The sequence below is a fragment of the Lepisosteus oculatus genome, chromosome 21, assembly GCF_040954835.1.
Source record: "Lepisosteus oculatus isolate fLepOcu1 chromosome 21, fLepOcu1.hap2, whole genome shotgun sequence".
Classification (NCBI taxonomy): domain Eukaryota; kingdom Metazoa; phylum Chordata; class Actinopteri; order Semionotiformes; family Lepisosteidae; genus Lepisosteus; species Lepisosteus oculatus.
Genome location: NC_090716.1, coordinates 15,838,738 through 15,860,130, shown reverse-complemented (window position 1 = coordinate 15,860,130; position 21,393 = coordinate 15,838,738).

Genomic DNA, 21,393 nt, shown 5'->3' with positions numbered 1-21,393 from the left:
TTAATGTACATTTTAATTCCTGCGAGTGGAGTAATGATGTTTATCCAAATGCACAATGCACTTTATTCAGAACATAACACAATAAAAGAGAGTGGAACAGTCAGGCAGTACTTGTGTAGTGAAATAGGACATCAGCAGGGCAGAGCAATACCACCCCCTATGGACCGGGGAAGGGTATTTCCTTGGGCAGTAAAATAGGCAGAACAGTGCCACTTTAGTTTTAGTGCACTGAGCTCAACTCTTACACAGGACTTGCTGGAATTTTCCTTTACTAAGAACATTAAGCTTTCACATTTTAGATAACGATATAGCACTGCTAAAATTTGAATTTTAAGGTCTGATTTTAATTAAACGTGTTCCACTAATGAATGGAAGAGTTCAAGAGCTGCATACAGCACTGTTCTCGGGACATTTTCCCCAGCTCCACTGATGGCACTGAACACACTTCTTTGATTTAGAGCACATATTCTATTTAAAAAAAATGAAGCAACTGTGAGATGTGCAGCGATTAGCGCTCTTCTGGTTTCTGTGCCTCATACTGCGTGCCAACACTATTAAGTACTGAAGTTCTCATCAGTGTTTTTAATTTTGAAGATTTGAACTTCTCTAAGTAGAGTAAGACTTTTCTTGGATGTGCTTTATGGTTTAGGCTCCCTTCTTGATTTTTTTCCCCTTCGGACAGTACTGGAACCAGAGGTTTTAAAAGCAGGCTGATACAACACTATACCTGCAGATAGTAAATTGGCATGTTACATTTTAATGAATTCTGGCAGGATATGTTTGTCCTGTGTCATTAATATCTAGTGGCAAAATCTCTACAGCAAAGGGTGAAAACGTACCCACTTCTTAAAGTTAAATGTGATGGTGGGCTGGGGGATCTGACAAGAGGTTCAGATAAGCCATGGTTGTCAGGTCTGAAAAGTGCTTTGTCTGGTACTTCAGATGTTAAATAAGATGTTGCCAGCATGTATAATTTACTCTACTGATCTGATGGTCATACATTTAACCAAAACGGGAATATTGAAAGTAGACTGATGCTAAGTTCTGGCTCAGCTGGCTTGTTTAGTTGGCAGATGGGAGACGGCCAGCAGACAGCAACAGTAGATAGATCCAACCCTGTTCTGCCCTTTTGGCATGGACTTTGTGTTTTTATGTGTCTGTCTGGCCCAGGAATACAGCCCCAGTCATCTCTCTGGCCACATCTCTTTGATCACTCTAAGTTCCTATAGCAGCAATGTCAGGTCAGTGCTTGAACAGCCATAAATAATTCTCTGCACTTTAAAAAATGTTCTACCTAGGTCACTGTTAAGAGGCACTGAGTAGAAGGTTGTTCTTTGTTAATTGAAGATCCTGGCAATTCTAAATATCCAGATGTGCATTAAGAATAGAAGAACTGTACTATTATTGTATGCAGAAATACTGTATATTGTGTATATGAATGCAGGTTCCCTGTACCTGTTGCTTTTTTCCTTTTAACCAGCTAAAGATTTTGAAAGTTAAGAGACAATTTGACTGAATCATTTTTGCATTTTGGCTGTAAGAACTTTCACTGGTACAAAACTATCTCTTTAAATGTCTTTTATAATGTAATGTTATTTCTCTAGTTGTAGTGTCAGAAACAAGTGTTTGGATTGTTTTCACATTATAAAGTATGTATGGGGTTTAGGCTGATAAATATTATTCAGATACCTTTATGTGTGTCTTTTTATCCAGTCTGTTTACTAACAATTTTAAGATGTATTATTTAAAAAGATAACATTTTTCTAGCAGGAGACTAGAGTATTCTTAGATGTTTCCTTTTGAGAACCTGAGAAAAAAGAAATACAAGATAACAGCAAATAAAATGACAGTCTGTACACATAGACACAGGAGAATAAGCAGCAGCACTGGGTTGCTTCATCATGTTTTCTGTATTTCATTAGAGCACACTATTCCACTAATTTTGTTTAAATATTTTTGTCATTCAATTTGTGCCATTTTAGCTGTCATATAATTCAGTCTTTTTTAAGGACCAGTACATTATTAAAATGTACAAAATTTATATACAAGGCTGCAATATTCATATTTACATCCCAGCAAGCTGTGATATAGAAGTATATATCGTCCTAACTATATATACAGTATATACGTTGGCAACAATACTGAATTGATTGTAGGACATGTAATTAGAAGGATACAGTACTGAACTAGAAGACAACCAAAGAAAATTAACTTGCCATTTCTTACCAGCTCTTACTGTACAGTATGTACTGTGCCTACTGTATGCACATTTCCAAGGGCTTCTCGTTTCAGCCAGCAGGTGTCACTGCAGATTAAAAAGTGTGACCTGCCTGAGGCCCTGTTTCCTTGTTAAACTCCAGTAATAAATATCAGCGATGTGACTGCAGACAATCATCACCTGCATCCACATTATCGTTTTTAAACGGTGAACATGCCAGAAGCCACGTGACAGGTCACACAGGCATTTGGAGCGTACCTGAGAAGTAAATAAATGATGCCCGAACCGCAGACCTGAAGCCCAGGTGTACACAAAGTGGTTCATGAGACAGACAGCACTGATAAAACCTTGCACAGGCTGGGCAGAGGTTTCCAGCCTGGATTGGTCTGGATCACTCTATGTCTTATGGAGTATATGAAGTAGAAATTTGTTCTGTAAAACATGTGGTGCCATTGGTGTAATTTACCTTTGAAATAAATGGAATTAAAAACACCTCTGGCATGATGAAGTGTGATGTTTAGAACACTTTTGCTTCTGTGGTATACAGTTTGAGTGCCTATTTTGATCATGTTGGGTTTTGTTACCCAATAACCCCTGGGCTTGGTCTGCTACTCAGGAATTCTGTTACATTACTTTCGCCCTTAGAAGCCTTCAAAGAAGACAAGAGAATGACACCGTGCTAGGAGTAGCAAAGCTTTCTCTGTACATTTTGCAAATTTTCCTTCTCATTTTGGTAGATGTGACACACAAGATGGTCATAATTCTTAATGGAGAAAAGGGATCAATGCATCTAAGCACTGGAACATAGGAGATAATAATCTAGGAGGCCTAGATTTTCCTGTGAATGCCCTACTGCATTTCTCAATTGATATTACTGTTTGACGTTTTGTTTACAGAACAGATGCTATCATGAAAGGAGAACTGTACATGGCCACTTACACCTAGTCTTGCGTAATGCACAAGGCCATAATACAGTGTTTGTCCATCCGCTAATTCAGGGTCCCAAGGGAGACAGAGCATCTCACGGCAAGCAATGGGAGCAAGGCAGGGCACAGCCTGGATGGGACACCAGTCCGTCTCAGGACAGACAGAAACACCGGGACCAGCTTTACCAGAAGCCAGTTAACCTACAGTACTGGTATGTTTCTGGGCTGTGGGAGGAAACCAGAGCACCCCCTGGAAACCCATGTGAAAAACATAAAAACTCCATGCAGATAGCAGCCCAGTTCTGGGTTCGAAACCAGGGCTGCTAACCACCCCACCACCGTGTTTCCATATTGTGTTTGTATGTGTCTGAATTACTTTATAATTGGTGTTTTGTTGCAGTTGCATTATTTTTTTGGCAGGGTGGTCAGCTAGGGTAGGGCTGATGTGACCACATTGTCATAAGAAGCTGAGCATGTAATGAAGAGGAAAACCCAGAAGGCTGACCTTATCCACGCACAGCTGATACAGATTGGAAGGAAAGTGACATGAAAGCTTCAGGTGCTGCACTCAGACGGAGAGCTGTGCTTTTTGGCTCAACCATCCCAGCACATTTCCCAAAATTACATTACTAATTTCCCCTTGATTCCACAACCTTGGTAATTGAATATGCAGGCCTGATGTCCTTGGAAATTGAATATCTTGGTGGAACAGAGCTGAAAGTATGAACCATTGTTTGTCCGGAAACTGGGTAGGCAGATGAAATACTACAGAGATTTTTTTTTTCTCCGTTTCAAAAGAACTCTCTGTGGTTCTTTAAAACAGCACAAATTATGTAAAAGCCACTTGGTGCTCCTGACTCGTGCATTAATTATGTACAGTACATAAAACAACACTCAACAAAAACCCTTGCCTTCTATGTACATTTACAGCTTAGAAGATTAAAAGCAGATTTTTTACTCCTGTTGAATAATGGAGATAAGTGATCATTGGGCAAGAGATGCTAGCTTTTCCAAATTAAATGCTGAATATATAATAAGTAATGGTAGAGCTGGCAGCATACAAGTTAATTTGCTCTTCAAAATGAAGCATATTTGTGGGGTCTACTGATTCGTCACTTGGATTTAAATTAACTTTATTTCCTTTTCATAACACTTCTCTACTTATCTTATCCCTAGGACACAGCCGTGGTCTGCACTGTGGTTGATTTTAAAAAGACCAGATGAAGCTCTGATTTCTTTAGGATTAAAATAGACAGACCCCCGGCAGAGAGTTCTGATAAGACCCTATGAATCTGAAACTTGTAACAATGATTTAACATTTTAAAGCAACAGCAGGATGATTTGAGGTGTTGAGAGGTGCAGCCAGTGGAGGCAATAATTAAGAAAGAAATACAAGGCAGACTAAGTTAATTAAGTTTTTTAGCCAGCTGTTTCTTGAGGATCCTAGGAAATCTGCTTCCACAACATGACTGTGTTGGCTACAACACCCTTCGGAATCGAATAAGGAAGTGACTTAAATGTACCTCTTCTTAATTTCTACGTGTTCCCTCAGGGCCTTGTTTCACTGTTTACCCTGGACTGGAATTGTGAATGTGTGTGTCAGTGTTGTGTCTGTCAGCCATACAGTGGACTGGCATCCTATCCAGAGTGTACCCTGCCTTCTGCATTGCTTGATGGGTAGGCTTGGCTCCCCCATAGTCCTGAGCTGAAAGAAGTTACATTACCAGTGAATCCATGAAATTTGGACTTGTGTCATAGGTTCACAATCTGCTTCTGTCACATACTGTATGTTCTAATAAGAACGGGTCGGGGTTGGGCTTGTCCAACTGCCCGAGATCAACCAGACACTTTGAGACAAGATGGGCCTGGTATGTTACCTCTAAACTGAAACAAATTCATGTGTTAAACTGAGCAGAATAACATCATTTGTTTATTTTCTTGTTGTCAGCCACAGATTCCACTGATGGGATGTACAGAACAGTTGAGTTTCATTATAGACCTCTTAAAAAAAACATCTGTGTAAATTAGTAAAATGTACAAATTAACAGGGCAACCACAAAGTTGTCGATATGAGTAACTGAAAAATAAGAAAATGCAATTCAGCAAACGGTTATTGTTCAACTTACAGTATGTGTTTTCATGTAAAGGCACAATGAAATGTGGACCATGTGGTAGTTAACAATTTACCAACTTCTTTCCAATTTGATTGTTCTTGCACAAATTTCAGAAAAGGTGGTGGCAGGTCAATTACAATTTCATTTGGGATCTAATGAGCTATTTGAACCTTTTCAGTCAGGGTTAAGACAAAAAGACAGAGTACTAAAAGAGTCCTTAATTTAATACTTAACTTGATGATTACATTTAACTCAGGGTTGCTTAATATTCTTCAACTACAGGACCTGTGCAGCTTTTTATCCTGTCCATCACAGCACCCTAAAAAATCACATAGAAAATTATCTAGAGATGATTGGCACTGTTCTTTATTATTATTATTTTCTCTCTTATTTGTCTACCAGAAAAAAATTCATGAAACATACTGCTTTAAATCTGTGTTATCCCTCTTGCCCTGGGTCTTCCACAAGATTCTATGCTGGAACATTTACTATTATTTACATTTTGCGTCTTGTTGAAATTATTCTTGTACTTCTCTTTATCTTAAGGACTTAAGATAAAGAGCAGGTTTTATCTTAAGTATAATCTAACTCTTTGTCCTAGATCTGCCAACTTAGACCTTCTCTCTCTATTGAAAACCTGGATCCATGAAATGGGTGGTAAAGCCAAATCATGCCAACACTGTCTGACTAAATCAAAAGTAAAAAAACATATCTTCTTAAAATCCAAAACTAAAAATTAGTACTGCATCCTTACATGTCTCCCAACATTCACCTCGATCTATCCCTGAACAACCGCTGCTGTCCTTTTACAACTCTTCCAGCAGTCATATCATTTTTTAGTTTTGTGTCTTTTCTCCAAGTGCATCTGTTCCCAAATGAGCCTGTCAGGAGTGTCAAGAGACATGGCTTCGACTCCTGACACTTTAACTCCCAACTCTTTCCAGCCATTCCTTGGATTGGTACGGTACTCTTCACTGTTTTGCAGGGAACCGCAATTGTAAGCACTATTAAAAATACTGTACATTGCAATTCTATTATTTCAACTCTACAAAGATTTATAACATGAGAACGGTGAATAATAATCAATTAGAAATGCACCGACACTTGTCAGATGTACTGCACATTGGTGTTCATTTACTTATGAAAGACATTTTTGCAGGAAATACTTCCACAAATGTACAGTACTAAGCTGCTTCAGTTTTCTAATGCATAAGAGGCAGTACGAAAACTAACAAAGTAACCTTGTGAAAAGCATCAGTAACTTTCCATTACAAAAGGAATGGGCTTTTTCCAGTTACTTTAAGTGTTCTTAAAAATCTGCAGGTTTTACAGATTTTTGTTACGTCTGTGAAAACAACAAACAATCCAAACTGAGTTGTTAATTTTTAAGAATAATACATGCAGAACATAATCAAGCTACATGTAAACTGTAAAATGTTTAATCATCTACTCAGATCTTTCGTTACTATTGTCTCACATCTGTTTCAGATGCTAATTGCTTAATTTAATTTCAAAACAGTAAATTATTTTATCACTAACGGCTCATTATTGCAGATGGTCTTGTCTACATGAGAATGTAAGGAAACTGAATAATCACCATGTCACTAAACAACAGGCCATGTGGGAACAGCAGTAGTTTGTAACAACATGCAACATGCAGATGATATTGCTAGATGTGAAGATGGTTGAGGTAGAGTTCAAACTCATGGTCCTAGTTGTGGTTATGATCAAAGTCGACAACAAATGCGTGTCGTCACCTGAAATTAAAATGGAACAATACGGATGTGACAATGAGAACAGATGGATGCGATGTCCAGCTGTAGTCTCAGTTGCCAGAATATTTTGGACTGAGGATTGGCAAGTCAGGTATACAGTGCTGTACATGCAATTAAATCATGTATTTCAGAATCTAAAGGAAAGATGTCAGTGGTGGGCACGGCAGTATTCTCACTGCAGCACAGAAGGTGTTTACAGTGCTGGCATAGAAATACATTTGCCTAAAGGACATCCAGCACAACATTATTACAAGGGATTACTGCCATCAACACAACCACAAGTGGACACATTTCGAAAAGGCTCTGCGTAACCATGAAGCAGTAATATTTGGTGCCTATTCAACAAAATAAGGAAGGAGTAATGGCATTCTGACATGAACACTTTGAAGTAAGTGTACGGAAACTTTGCAATTATAACATACTTGGTATGAGCAGTGAGGTGCGTATCAGATAAGCAGTGAGAGTGTCTGCGTGCATTACCACTGCTCTACAGTACAATAGGATGAAGGTGAACATTGTTATACAACTTTAAACCCAGTACAGTACAGTATCTCACACACATCGAGCTTGATGCGAGTACCGACTGCTGTAAGCTCCTGTTTGTTGATGCAGTAGGCTTGGATCTCACCAGTGCTGGCACTGGTCAGACCATTATTAGCCAGCATGCTGCAGTCGGTGTGCCAGGCCAGCGCAGAGGGAATATAATGATGTGTGTTACCATACTACCATAAAAGGAATTGTGGCACGAAGCCCTGTGCTAAGTCTCTCCAATTCAGTCCATCTGCTGTTGTACTTTCTGAAAGTGCCGCACAATTGCCTTGTTGATCCAAAATGCTGCAATTACACTTGTCATGGTCTGGGACAATATCAATTTCTGTCATTTAGTATCGGTACTATGACTGTTGTTTACTGCACATCCATTGTGATGTTCCTGCTATGTTATTCCCCTTTTCACAACCAGGGAGAGGAGCGTTTTTCTGCCTGAAGAAGGAAGGTGTAGGATCACTGCCCTCACGAGCAAGCCACCCTTCATGGTGTAAGGATTAATGCCTGTAGACATTCAGGCCATGGATGAAGTCTGTGAAGACCTCACTGTGCAGCAGTCCCAGTGGTGGACAAGGCACTCAGAACAGATTTTCTCCCTGGTATCTTGCAAATAAAGACATCAGATGTGAAGTGGATGAAAATCTCTGGCCTCATTAACATGGATGATGATTAACATGGAGATTAACATTTAGCAAATTCATAGGGTACCATATTTTGTATATTTAAATTAATGCTAGAATTTTTTTTCTCACTGTAACTGAGCTCCCTTTATTTGTTTTTTGAACATATCCTGAAATTAAACTGATATTTATTTTTTAAAGATCATTTTATGCTAGGTGGCTTCAGTCATTAAAAAGCTAATTTCAAAATAATTTTTGATGCTAATATTGACTTTCACGTAATGTACTTATTGTACTAAATCTTACACTTCTTACAGGGTTTTGATGCTGAAGCGAGTAGCTTGGGAGTTTGTTCTTCACCACTGTCACTTGCGAAATGTGTCAAAGCAAATGTAATGGAAACTGTAACAGTTTTCAATGCTGTTCCACTGTAGCAGAGCGTCAAAGCAAAGCATGAAAGCATGAAAGAAACTATACATTTTGAAAAACTACCTCTGAGGAAAGAGGCATCTATTTCATGTCCGATTGTTTTAAGCCATACATTTGTACCTTTGTTGTTATGCTCTTTAAAAAGGGAACAATTATGTTTCGCTTAAATTTACCCCTGTATGAAGAAGATGTGGAGTGAAGTTGCCAATTTTTATTTGTTCTGTAACTTATTTTTCAATAATGTGTTAACATACTACTGATTTATAAAACATGAATGTGCCTTAGAAATATTGAACACATGCGGTAATAAATGCTCAGTGCCTGAGGGGGTTTCCTTACATTGGGTGGGCAGTGGAGTCTCCAGAGAGCCATTTATGTAATGTCTTTAGGGCTGACAATCACCAGTTCATGCAGTTGGTCCCCTGAAGACATGCCTTTGTCATAGCAGGATCATAGCATTGAGAACAAGAAGAGCAGGATTAGCATAACTACACACAAACCACAGCATCAGGACTGGGAGTCTGGAAGGTTGGCTAAACTGAGAAGACAGATTAAATGTGCCTTTGCTCTTAGTAATTATCCATCAAAAAAAATCCTGTTTCGATAATACCCCCGAGCATTTGGTTAGTTAGATCATTTGCTTTTCAATGTCTTTGCCACCAAATGTGAAAAATGATGTTTATTTGGAAGAGCAACAGAAAATGTACTTCAGTTTATAAATTCAAAATTCACTGAAAAAAATACAAACAAGCCTGTCCTTTTTCTATGCCAGAGCAGCTAGTGGCTCAAGTAATTGAGACAGGCAACGCCAAAGTGATAGGAAATAAGTATTTTTTTAAAACTCTATTCAATTACCCCAAAAAAGATCTTCCGATTAACGTGCAAGAGAATGGAGAGTACTCAATACTCAAACCTTGAAGCGGACATACAGAATATTTTTGTATTGATTTTAAATGTTATTCCTTAGTGAATGAAACGAAGAGTTCAACTTGGGGACACAACTTTCAAAGAGCAGAATGGAATTATCCATAAACTACAGGACACATTTTACAACATAAATGTAAAACGAAAACAGGTAATAGGTAACATCACTGCCAGGTTACATCAGTATTACATATCCTTCAGCAGTTCAGATAGATCCTATTAAATGTGAGATAGAGAAGAGGTATACAGAGTGTATGTGGTGCAGCTTGCCCATTAAGAGAATGGCAGTCTAGCCAGGAACGTGAGGCTGCCCAGATCTCCCTGCCCTCAGTATACGAGAACTGAGCCATGCAGATGCTGCGGGTGTGCAGGTGGGGAGGCCTGAGGCATATGAGCAAGATGCACAACAAGAAGTCCTGGGTGTAAGACATATGTGTGCAGCAGGTAAGCAGAAGTATACGAGATGAGAATCTAACATTTCTCCCAAATTTCGGTAGTTTGATTAGATCCTACTAAATGCGAGAGATATTTGGTATAGCCTACCTGGCTGAGGAATGGCAGCCTTGCTAGAGGGGTAAGACTGCTCAGACCTGCCAAAGACACCCATGCAGAGTTCCAAACACCGAGCAAAGAAACCGACTGCAGTTTGGTTGAAACCGATCTGATTTTTTAGTGGAAATTATGTGGAATATGTGGAAAAAATCGTGCATGATGCAGATTTGCGTTTGTCATAGAGGCATGCGGAGATTTGAGTATTAAAACAGCCAAAAAAGTTGAATTTTACTAACACGGGAATCATTTATTCTCCGCGGCAACTCCACTCCGCTGTGATAAGCTAGAAAGTGAAACGTCACCGTTCTGTGAGGAACTGTGGGTAATTCCCTCCAGCTCAGTCTGCACTGGTGCGGTCTGCAGAGAGGGGTGTATAATACCTTATCGATTGAATACTTAAAAATGGTCTATTTTTATCTACATATAATTATATTTTGAACTTATGTTGATTGATATGTATTTACCTATTTTATATAGGGTTGATAATAAAATGATATTTTTTACATTTTTGGCCAGATGGTTTTATTTACTTTGTGATTGTTTCTTTTAAAATAGGGCTTCCCCTCACTTAAAATCCTAACAATAAAGAAATTCCTGATTATATGCAATCCTTATCTGGCTAAAGATGTTTGTAAGGCATTTGTACAGTATGTCAAAACACTGAAATATGCTATTTCTGGAGTTGAAGAAGTGTGTAGTCAAGAACTTGGTTTTGCTAGTTAGTTTTACTGATTTTAACTAGACAGCACATTGACTAGCTTGTGTCGTCTTTTTCTCCTTTTTGTACGTTTTCCTACAATGAAAGAGCTGTGCAAAATATTCTAAATTGTGATGGCAGTAAAATAATTAAGTTAAGATAATCTGAGAATTACATCAGGAACATAGGTGTGACAAATTAATCAACAAAATCAACTTGCTCTTAAAATCAAGTTCCCTTTGGGGTTAATATGAAATTCTGTGACAATATTGCATATATCTGGGAACCAGAGACACCTAGAGATATTCAGCAATGTTACACAGACTGTGGGCTATTGAAGATCCTAAGAGGTTCAAAGGACTTCAATGAACAGTACCAAAAAAGTAATTTAGTGGAAGTTCTGTGTTGAAAGAGTCCCGGGCGTAGTGATGTGTATCGTCATGGAATATGAGTCAGGTCCAGCAGCTGCCAGTCAGCGCAGGAAATTAAAAAGGCTTCTTTCCATTTCAATCTCTATCTTCTCTCGCAAAGGCCTGGTTTCTGGAGCACGATTAGATCTACTGCACCCACTTTGCCTGCAAGTAATGAAAGCAGCCAAGGCTAACGTTAAAATCTTCAAGGCAATCTTTACTGATGTAGTTTAATTTATTTTGTAAAAGGAGGAAACAAGGAGTTGTAATGTCAAGCCAGTCATCTACAGTATATAGAAGGTGGTTTAGGCTTTGTTTTGTGCTGTTTTTCATTTTTCTCTGTTTACCACATTTGATAGAACAGCAGTAGCAATGACAGTACAGAAGATGATTTTTAGGGACTTTGTGAAATGGAAACAATAATACCATGAGATGCCATTCTCTATAAGAACAGCAATATAAAAAGTAATTTTTATTCTTTTATGGGTGTTGAAATATTGGAGAAAATTTGAAGTGGATAAGTAGACCCTGATTCTGTGCAGCTTCTGTATGTTGACATAGTCATAGACATAGGAATCTTTAATAATCCAGCTGTTTTGTTCCTCCTCTCAGATATACTCTTTTCACTTTTGATTTGGTTTAAATTGAACTAATTTACCTAACTGGTCCAATCCACAACTGTTTCTTAGGACCGAAGCAGTTTATGATTTATGAATATTGTACGTCTTGGTTGATGGAGTTCTGGTAGAAAATTCTATCAAAGGTGTCATTTTAGAATATCCTAGAAATTAGTAATTGGGTTCAGATCTGTTGGAGAAGGCCATGATAACATTTGTGTCATGCTTCTTAAACCACTGATTAACCACCCATGCTCTGTGGATGGAGGCATTGTCATCCTGGAGGACAGCCATCCCAGCAGGTAAGAAATGCCACAGGTGGTGAAGGTAATCACTAAGTACAGATCAGTGTGACAGGAGTGCACCCAAACCATGCCATGAAAATGTGTCCAACAATGTTCACTTTTGAAGCCAACTATTCCAGGCTGTAGAGGTCTTTAGGTTAGTGCCATTCTTGCACTTATCTATTTAACTAGAACACAGTGAAGGGAGAATCATCTGAATGTATCTCATTTCTGCACTGCTCAGTATTCCATTACCTGTGCTCAATTGTGATGAGCAGTTTGTATACTTCAGCCCAAATTTGCTGAGCTGTCCCACTCAGTGGAGTTCTGGGAAGAAAGTTTTTGATTGAATTGGCTGCTCGCGCCACCTGTTGAAATTTGCAATCAATTGTTCTGCAGTTTCTTTTGCACTTCAAAATGATGCATGTGTATCATGATCACAGTGCTTCTGCCCACTGTTGCCCTTTCCTTTTAACGTCTTTGCCTCCGAGATCCATGTAGACCACCTTAGACACTGGTGCTTGTGACACATCAGCAATTTAAGCCGTCTGGGTCACACAAACGTCTTCCAAACAAGCCCCAGCAAACACTGTTCTTTCAAAGTGACTGAGGTCTCTTCTTGCAGTCATGCAAGCCAGAATTAAAGGCAATGAGGCCTGTCCAGATTTTTATACATAAGCAGGTCGGGATGCTGTTTAATTAACGACTGAGCTTTGCTTTCAATGTACCATACTTGGTCTTTCTTGTTTACCCAATTGTTTCCATTGTTGCCCACTACCTGTGCATCCTCCTTCTCCCTTTCTTTCACCCTTGAATGAGCATGAGGAGCACTTTCAGTGTAACTGAAAATCACCAGTGCAATCCTAGCCTGCAAATCAGGACATAACTATAGCGAATATTCAGGTGGTCCTTTACCATTGGATTGATTACATTCAAACAGATTCACTTCAGATTTCACAGTTTTATCAATCATTATTAGATGTGGTGTATGCATGATATGCAGATCTGTGCTGCTGTTAGGATTCAAGAAACTCAGAGCTGGGACTTCCTCAGCAGGAAGATTATGTGATATCACATATGGTCTGACTCTCCAGGCCAGTTTTGCTCTTCCCTTCTCCTGTTCACAGTCAGGGGTTGAGACAGCATATGCTTGAAAATCATGTACATAATTAGAGATTTCGTGCTATCCCTGTTTGAAAATGACGTACTGTATTTGCAAAAGACATAAAAAAGGCAACAAAAAATGATGTTCAGATTGTGTGGTGCCTTCTCATTTCATTGAGAAGCTTTTTATAAAAGACATGTATTTCCATGTCTCTAGAGTCACATTCTGTGAGAAAGGACCCTGCTTTCTTCACCTGCCAGAACAGAAAAATACTTTATTATGAAAGGGACCTGCTGAGAGGGAAAGAGATGGGAATACAGGACAGCAAAGGGAATACAGTCTGTGTAAAACTCTTGGCCATAAAAAAAACTCTTTAAAGATTTATATCAAATAGCCAATATTGTTGAATTCATACAGCATCAGGTCTGCTCTTCATGAGGGGCATTTTGGTTGATGGCATACTGACCCTCGCTTGCTGCTAAGCAGGGCTTACTAGACATTTCCAAAGCAGAAGTGTTTTTTTTTATTCCAGCTCCTTGGTTTATGATTTTATTTTATATATGTATTGTTTTTATTTTCTCTGATAAAAGATTTAGGTGCTGGGCCCGAATGCTATTGTTTGAAGGTGTCTGGAGATGTCAAGGGACCTCACTCTGACTGATAGCAAATTGTGAGTCAGTGCACTGCTACAATTTGAAATGGAAATGTGACATTTCCTTCGGTTTCGAATTAACAGACACAGCCCCATGTTCGTCCCTTGTCTATGGGCTTTTCAAAGGCCTCCTCTTTACCCATCACAATGCCTGTCTCAACAATAGGCCGTCACAAGAGACACTTCCTGCCTCTCTGCCTTCTTTGTTTCATAAATATCACAACAGGCCCCAACTGCTTACTATCTCCTGTACATGAAAACAAGTGACATATATTAAATTAGCCTATTCTCACCTCTCTGGCAGGAAAGATATTCTATTTGTTTAAAACCCAACCAGTTTGCTTAAACTGTTATTTTCTCTGCAGTTTCCAGATAAATATTATAGCTCTTTTTTTCAGAGCTGTTACAAGAAACTGATTTGTTTTTGTTTTTCTTTATCTCTATCATGTTTATTCTTTTTGTTTTCCTCCTTTGCTATACCACAGCAGTTTAAGCAACTGTATGGATATCTTTGACATTTGTTTTGCAATAGTCATGATTGTTGTTTCCTGGCCTTCAGTCAGTTGAAAATTGTTGATGTTTACGTTTAGGTCACAATTAGTGGAGTTATGTAATAGCATTCTATGTATAATATACTTATTCTAAAACATGATTAATTTCAATTGATTAATTGCTAGTGAAATCATTCGCTGGATTTCTGGTAAGTTTATTTATTTTTTATTCATATCATACTTTTTGTTTCCTATCTGCTCAAACTCATCTTTCTGACAGCTTAATGTTTCCATGTGATTCAGAGGGTGTCAGTCATCAAGTCTTACTTTGGCTCTGCATTATCATTTGCTAATACCCCAGTCATTCAAAGTGTCACCTGCAAGAGCCTTTTTGGTTTTGAATTCTGAGTAGAAGAAAAAAGGCAAAAGAAAGTTTGTTGGCAATGGTTGAAAATTGTTCTACTGTTTTGATGTGGATGAAAGGAGCATTCAGAAGTAATAAAAACAGCACCGTAAGAACCTTCAATTTCTTGCAAGAGAAAAAGAACACAACAGCATCACTTTCACTGAGCACTGAACATGCCACAACAAGAATTCTCAGTCATTCTCACATAAAGTCATTTTCACAGTAAAGGACGTTGACCGAGGTATTTTAAGGCTAAGCTGAAACCTCCATCAATAATCATCAGGCTGAACTCGTGATGCCTACTCTGCTGTTTTGAACAGTGATCTTCCATCAACATAGGGAGAAGTGTTTTGACAAGCTGCTGATAATTCTGTAAAGAACAAGCTTGGTTGAATCAATCAATCTGGTGGAAAAATAAAAATAAAGTTCTGGTTTGGTTACACACCCCTATCGCTTTGAGTTTCCGGTTCTGTATACAGTCAAGTGAGCAACTTGTTTTTTTAACAATTTGGCACAGGCAAATTAATAACAAATTAAAAATGTATAGGAATGCAACAGTTGTACTGTACATGATTGAAGCGTTTGAATCATGTAAGAAATGCATGTGAAATGTCTAGTTAAACATTTTGTCATCAGTCATACCATAAACATGATTTGTTTATTAACCTCTATGTTAGAACATCTGAATCCAATCAATGCCAAAACTGTGGCTGTGCATAACACAGTACCCTGGCAACAGTCTCTGGCTTTTCCTATGCCTTATTATGCTGTCAACATGATCCAATGGGCACAAAGGGACTATTAAAGCACTTACATAAACAATGCTACTATAATAACAATGACAACAACAATAATAATAATAACAATAATAATAATAATAATAATAATAATAATAATAATAATAATAATGGAATAATATAAAAAAGCTAACAATTTAGTAAAACCAAGACTAAAACTGTAGTGGAAAACTTTACCGTCACCTCATCTGAATTGCGTCTTGGCAGTAAGTTACACCGACCTGATGCTGCACATAAGAAAGCTCCATCATCTTTGTACAGCCTGATTTTTAGCAGAGTAAGGCCTGAATCAGCAGATCTCAGATCAAGAGCTGAACTAGACTCATTCAATAAATCTTTATAATGCCCTGAAGCTAGACCATTCAGTGCTTAACATTTGAACAGGAGAAGCTTCTAATCTAAGGTGTGATGACTAATGATGCAGAGTAATTGTAGTTTGCATACATGCTGCATAATTTTGGACATACTAAAGTCTTTCTAGAACCTTAGTTATTATGATGTTACAGTACTCTAAATGTGATGAAATACAGACTTGTACTGTATCAGAATTTAAGCACCTGAGCTTAAATATTATTAAGCAGTGTTACATGTACTGTACTGTACATGGAAGATTATGACATTCTAGCATACTTCAGATGACAGTATGTTTGAAAGTAACACCAACTTTGATTTCTTGGTTAAACCAAAGTTTCTAACTTTCATTAACAGGTGCCGTTTGACTTTTACTACACTATGAGTCATAGTCACCAACCTCTTAAGATAAACTTATGCTTATGTTGTGAAAGGCTGTTGTATCTATATCTTTATGTCAAAATGACAGGCATCAGGAAAGTGCAGGAATTGCAGCAGTACTATCTGATTTAGTCTGCAAATAAACCTGAGTGTTATCAGCATACAATGATGCCCAAGTCCCTAATGATGAGAGATATGATCAAAAAGTAAATACTAAATAGGTCACAGTACAGGACCTTTCAGAACACACTGAGTAAGTGGGATTACATCTGATTTAAACCAACCATAATTTACGCACTGGCTCCTGGTAGTCAAAGAGAAGCCAAACGAAGCAAAGGATGTTTTTTGATCCTTTGTTAAATTTCCATGTGATTTATAGGATGCTGCAATTAACAGTATCATAAAGCTCAACTCTTAACCAGAGTTTTTTTCAATCAATTAATTGAGTTTTGGTTTGTACTGAAAGCTAATGGACCTTGTACAGTAACTCTCAGGGACCAGATCTAAAGACCTGTTTTTTAAGACTTGTTTAAGACTGTTTGTCTTCTGACTTTTCTTAGCCTGTAAAGCTCAGACACCACAGCAACTACTTAAAAAATTTATTTCATCTGTTGCCTGAGATCAGGCATGCAAGTTTTGTTGAGAGCTTTCTTTTGTAGTTGTGGAATCTTTTAAAACACATATTCAGTGCATTTTGTAAAGACGTTCTTCAAGGCTCAGAAAAGTGTTAACCTTGCTCTGCAGTATGGAGTATTTTGATCTGTGACAACCAGTGTGCAATGTCAATGTGTAACAGTATGTCATCCACTCACCACTTTGTCACAAAGAGCAATATTTCCATTGTGGTCTAACTCGGCAGTTTCACCTTATTTTTTAATTACAAATCCTCTGATCTGTGAACTGCTCTAGTGAGGGAGCTGACACACAAAGGGAAAGGTGCTGGGAAAACAAGTTTGAAAACAAGGAAATCAGACAAATTGCCTGACGCACTGACTGCTTGCTGAGTGAAGACGGTCCTATAGAGATCTCAGCTGTGCAAGGTAATTCTCGGCTGCAGTACTGCAGTGCTGCGGTACACACTAGTATCACAGGGGAAGAGTGATGCACCTCCTGAATCAAGATACACGAAGCTACTGTCTGGCAGGCCTTAATTCTTGTTTATTACCCTCAACCCGAGTCATTTCAGAATTTTGCATACAATCATTGACAATTTGTAAAAACCCAGACAGGGTAAAAGTTATGAATTTCAAGCAACTCTTCTTTTTTTCCATAGAGTTTCCATAAAAAACATTTCTCATCTACCTGTAGTATTAAAGGCATCTTGTTTTATTACTTAAATACAATGAGAAGTCCACTTTGATATGATAAAGATGAGTTTAAAAGCTGAAATGTTGTCTTGATGTGAATTGCAGTATCTTGTGGTTTTATTGTTACACAGAGGATGCAATGTTATTAGAGTTTTGGGTGAGATAACCTTATATTTATTCAACAAGATTTATTGAGTTTTTTAAGGCTCTTATTAAGGGTTTTATTATTTTTATTGGGTTATTTTTTGTTTTGCTCCTAGCAGTGTTTCTTAGGAGTTACTGCATATTGCAAAATCTGCAAGTAATAGACTGTAATGTGACTCTGTAAAGACAAGGGCAGGTATTATATCATCCACAGGCAGAAATGGAGTGATATGTTTTGGCATGGCTTTGAGGTCACTGTTTTTCAATGGTATCATGACATTTTGATAATATAAAAATGTAAAGGCAGTTAGAATGGGCTTTTCAAAAGAGAAGTTAAGCATATTCTTGGACATACCTTGGTAATTTGTACCAAATAGGATTAATGGTCTGGTGCAAATTTCAAACATTTTTATTGGGAATGCGTTGTTAATTTAGCATGACTGACATTGCAGACTAAAGAGAGAGAATGCAGGGAGGCAGTGATCACTGATTTGCTGTGGTATAGAGTATGTAACCACTAGCAGATATCGACTGTGTCCTTGGCAGTATCTCATAGGTTTAGTTTCTCAGTGAGAAAAGGTTTATTAAAAGTGACACTGGGGTGCAGAGCAGTTTGTCTGTATAACTCTGAGTGGTTGGGAACTGGAAGTATCTGAGCAAAAATAATAGTTTTTGAAAACGATGAGTAAGAGGCAGTGAGATGGATGGGCATTGTGTTATTGTAAAATGCAATATGTGAGTCAGGTGCAGTTCTCCCATAAGACAGTTTAAAAACCCATCTTAGGAAACGTCCATCATTGTGCAGGCAGTTTTGTGTTCCCTGGAAAAAGAGGGACAGAGAACACTCAGAAAGAGAAAACTGTGCATGGAGAGCACACCCGTCCCCACAGAATGATAGAATGATCCCGCCTGAGCTTGCCTGCCAGTAGAAGGATGGGCCCATCTCAGAATATACAGTAGTTCACAAAGTGGCACAATAGGTATATGGCTCTTCTAATTGTTATGTAATCATATGAAGTCCTGACCTTAGCTGACATGCTCTTACTGGTTGGCTGTCTTGAATGCACTAAGCAAGTAGCACAATTCAATTTAAAGAGCTTTATTGGCATGACCGGTGTATTACAGGGTTGCCGAAAATAAAACTATAAGAACGTTAGCACAGTCCGAACAGCTGCTGGAAGGATTTGATTTTTTAAAGCATCATAAATGGAAATGCAGGCAAAAATAAGAGGGTAATGGTTCATAGGCAGTGTACAGTATATGTTCTGCACTTTAATGCATGTGAATCAAATCAAGACTGAGCCGAATGCCAAGTTGTCATGTCAAATTGTATTTACATACAGAAACATATAGTAAGAGATTATATTTTTGGCCTTATTTTGTTCTACTGTACATTCATTGATTGAAATTCAATTTTCTTGTGATACAATATTTGTGAGCATTTGATTGTGAATATGATTATAAGCATGTAAGGTGCACTTGTTTGATGCTAAGTAACAAAAAATATGCAGATTTTAAAATCAATTCCACTGTAATATCCGAGCGAGGGTCATTGGTCATTCTATGCTCGGGGAGTGTGACAAAGGCAAACTGATCCAGACAGTGCAAAGGGGAAATCCGGGTCGCAGTCCAAATTCAAAAACCAGGTGATCCATCAAAGACGAGACAAACAAGGTTAAAATCTGGAACAGGGACAGGGAATAAAACCAGGGTAACGAGGCCAGGCGCTCCGAGCCCCGGACTCAGATGGTCAGGATGCCTACCACTGGGCGTCCATCTCCCAATGCTGAGCCAGGAATAGCGAGAGCGCCAGGCTTGAATAACGATGGACTAAACAGGGGACAGATGCACGTAATAAACTAAAATACGGAAGGGCAGGAGTGCCTTTAAGTGGAGGGATTACGATCGGGACAGTTGGCTTCAGGGTGACAGCACGTGGGATTCTTTTACAGTCTAAAGGCAGAGTGAAAAAGAGCTGAAAACCTTAAAAAAAGGGATGTGATTTAAGAGGAGTGTAAATTCAGGGGTAGTCAGACATTGGCCTTTTCATTCCAGAGCAGAATTTGTCTATACTGTAGCTGTCTCTTTATTTGAACATAAATAATTGTTGTATAATTAACGAGATGGTTGTATCAAAGACTACTCTTGGTTTAATTACAGATATAATGGGCAGTTAGAGAAGTAGAACAATGAGATATGTCAGGAATAGAATATGAAATTGTGCTCATGTATAATTTGTATCGTAATGAAATGAAAAACAGCCTGGAATTAATATTTCAATTATTACTTTATTACGTTTTTCTGGGAGGTGTTAAGCTGATTAGAACTTCAAATCTGTAATGAAGGAAAGTCAAAATATTTTGTTTTAATTAAGCAGCATTCTTTTTGGGAAAACATTGAAAACCATTATCTTCACTGGGTGAGAGGGGAATAATGTTTTATCTTAGTTTTGTGTTTAATCACATGTGACTATTCAAAAGTAGAATATTTCTATTCAGACACATAAGTGGAATAACCTGATTTTGTTTTCCAATATGTGGATGTGTGAAAAGAGAGTTCATTAAATTGGAGAAAACAATCTCAATTGTTTTCTGTAACTTATTTTTTCTTTTTGTCTTTTCTAACTGTATTTTATACTTAATGTTAATTATTTTTCTTAATAATTTTGCCCAGGTTAGATCTAATAAGAATTTCTAATGCTTTTATTCTATGGGACTTGTAAGCTATCCTTTTTATAATTACAATGTAGACTGCGAAACTGTGTCATGCCATAATTCTATCAAGTCTTGGCTCTCACAGTAAATAGAAAAAAACAATTGCACAGTCCCAATATGTCATGTAATTCAGAAATACAGTGTCATTTTATAAATATATAAGGTACTTATGTCTTGACTATTCTCTTGTTATAGAGTGCAGTATTTTTCTCCATCTCCATCCTTCTCCCTTATAATGCCGCCCCATTCAAGATATACTGTAACTCAGGACCTTCAAAAAAGCACTTTGTGAGCTCTTGAAATCCACTCCAGTCTTTCTGAAATCAATGAGAAGAGAATGAAGATAGAATAAGAACAATCAACATCTCTCCAGATCCTCAGTACATTCATTTCAGGAGCAAAAATGCTGCTATTTTCCTTTAAAAAACGTAAAACTTTTAATTTCCTTTGCCATTCTTCAACTTGTAACCTGTCTTACTGTATGTTCTTTTGCTGCTGGAATGACCTCTGTTGGCTGAAGATCATCCAGCACACAGGAGCTGTAATGAAACTGATATCTTGACAATACTCCAACATATACTGTATATATTGTACCTGAAAGAAGGATGTTTATTTCTAGAATCAAAACAGATTACAAATAAATAGATAATGGGTATAGTAATGATATTGGTAAAATCTTAATCACGGCCTGCTATTTGCTCATTCTTTATAGAAAGAAGTGCTGAAAATCCATTATCTTTTTCCAAATTATTTATGTTTTATTTGCCTTCAGGATTATTCCATAGGTTATTAGATATTCAGCTTTTCAGATATTCACATCGGTGTGGAGCAGTGGTTTGATATGCTGCCTCACACAGCTGTGGCCCTGGGTCCAGCCCCTGACTTGGGTTGCTGTCTGTGTGGACTTTGTACTGTATTTTCTCCCTGTGTTTA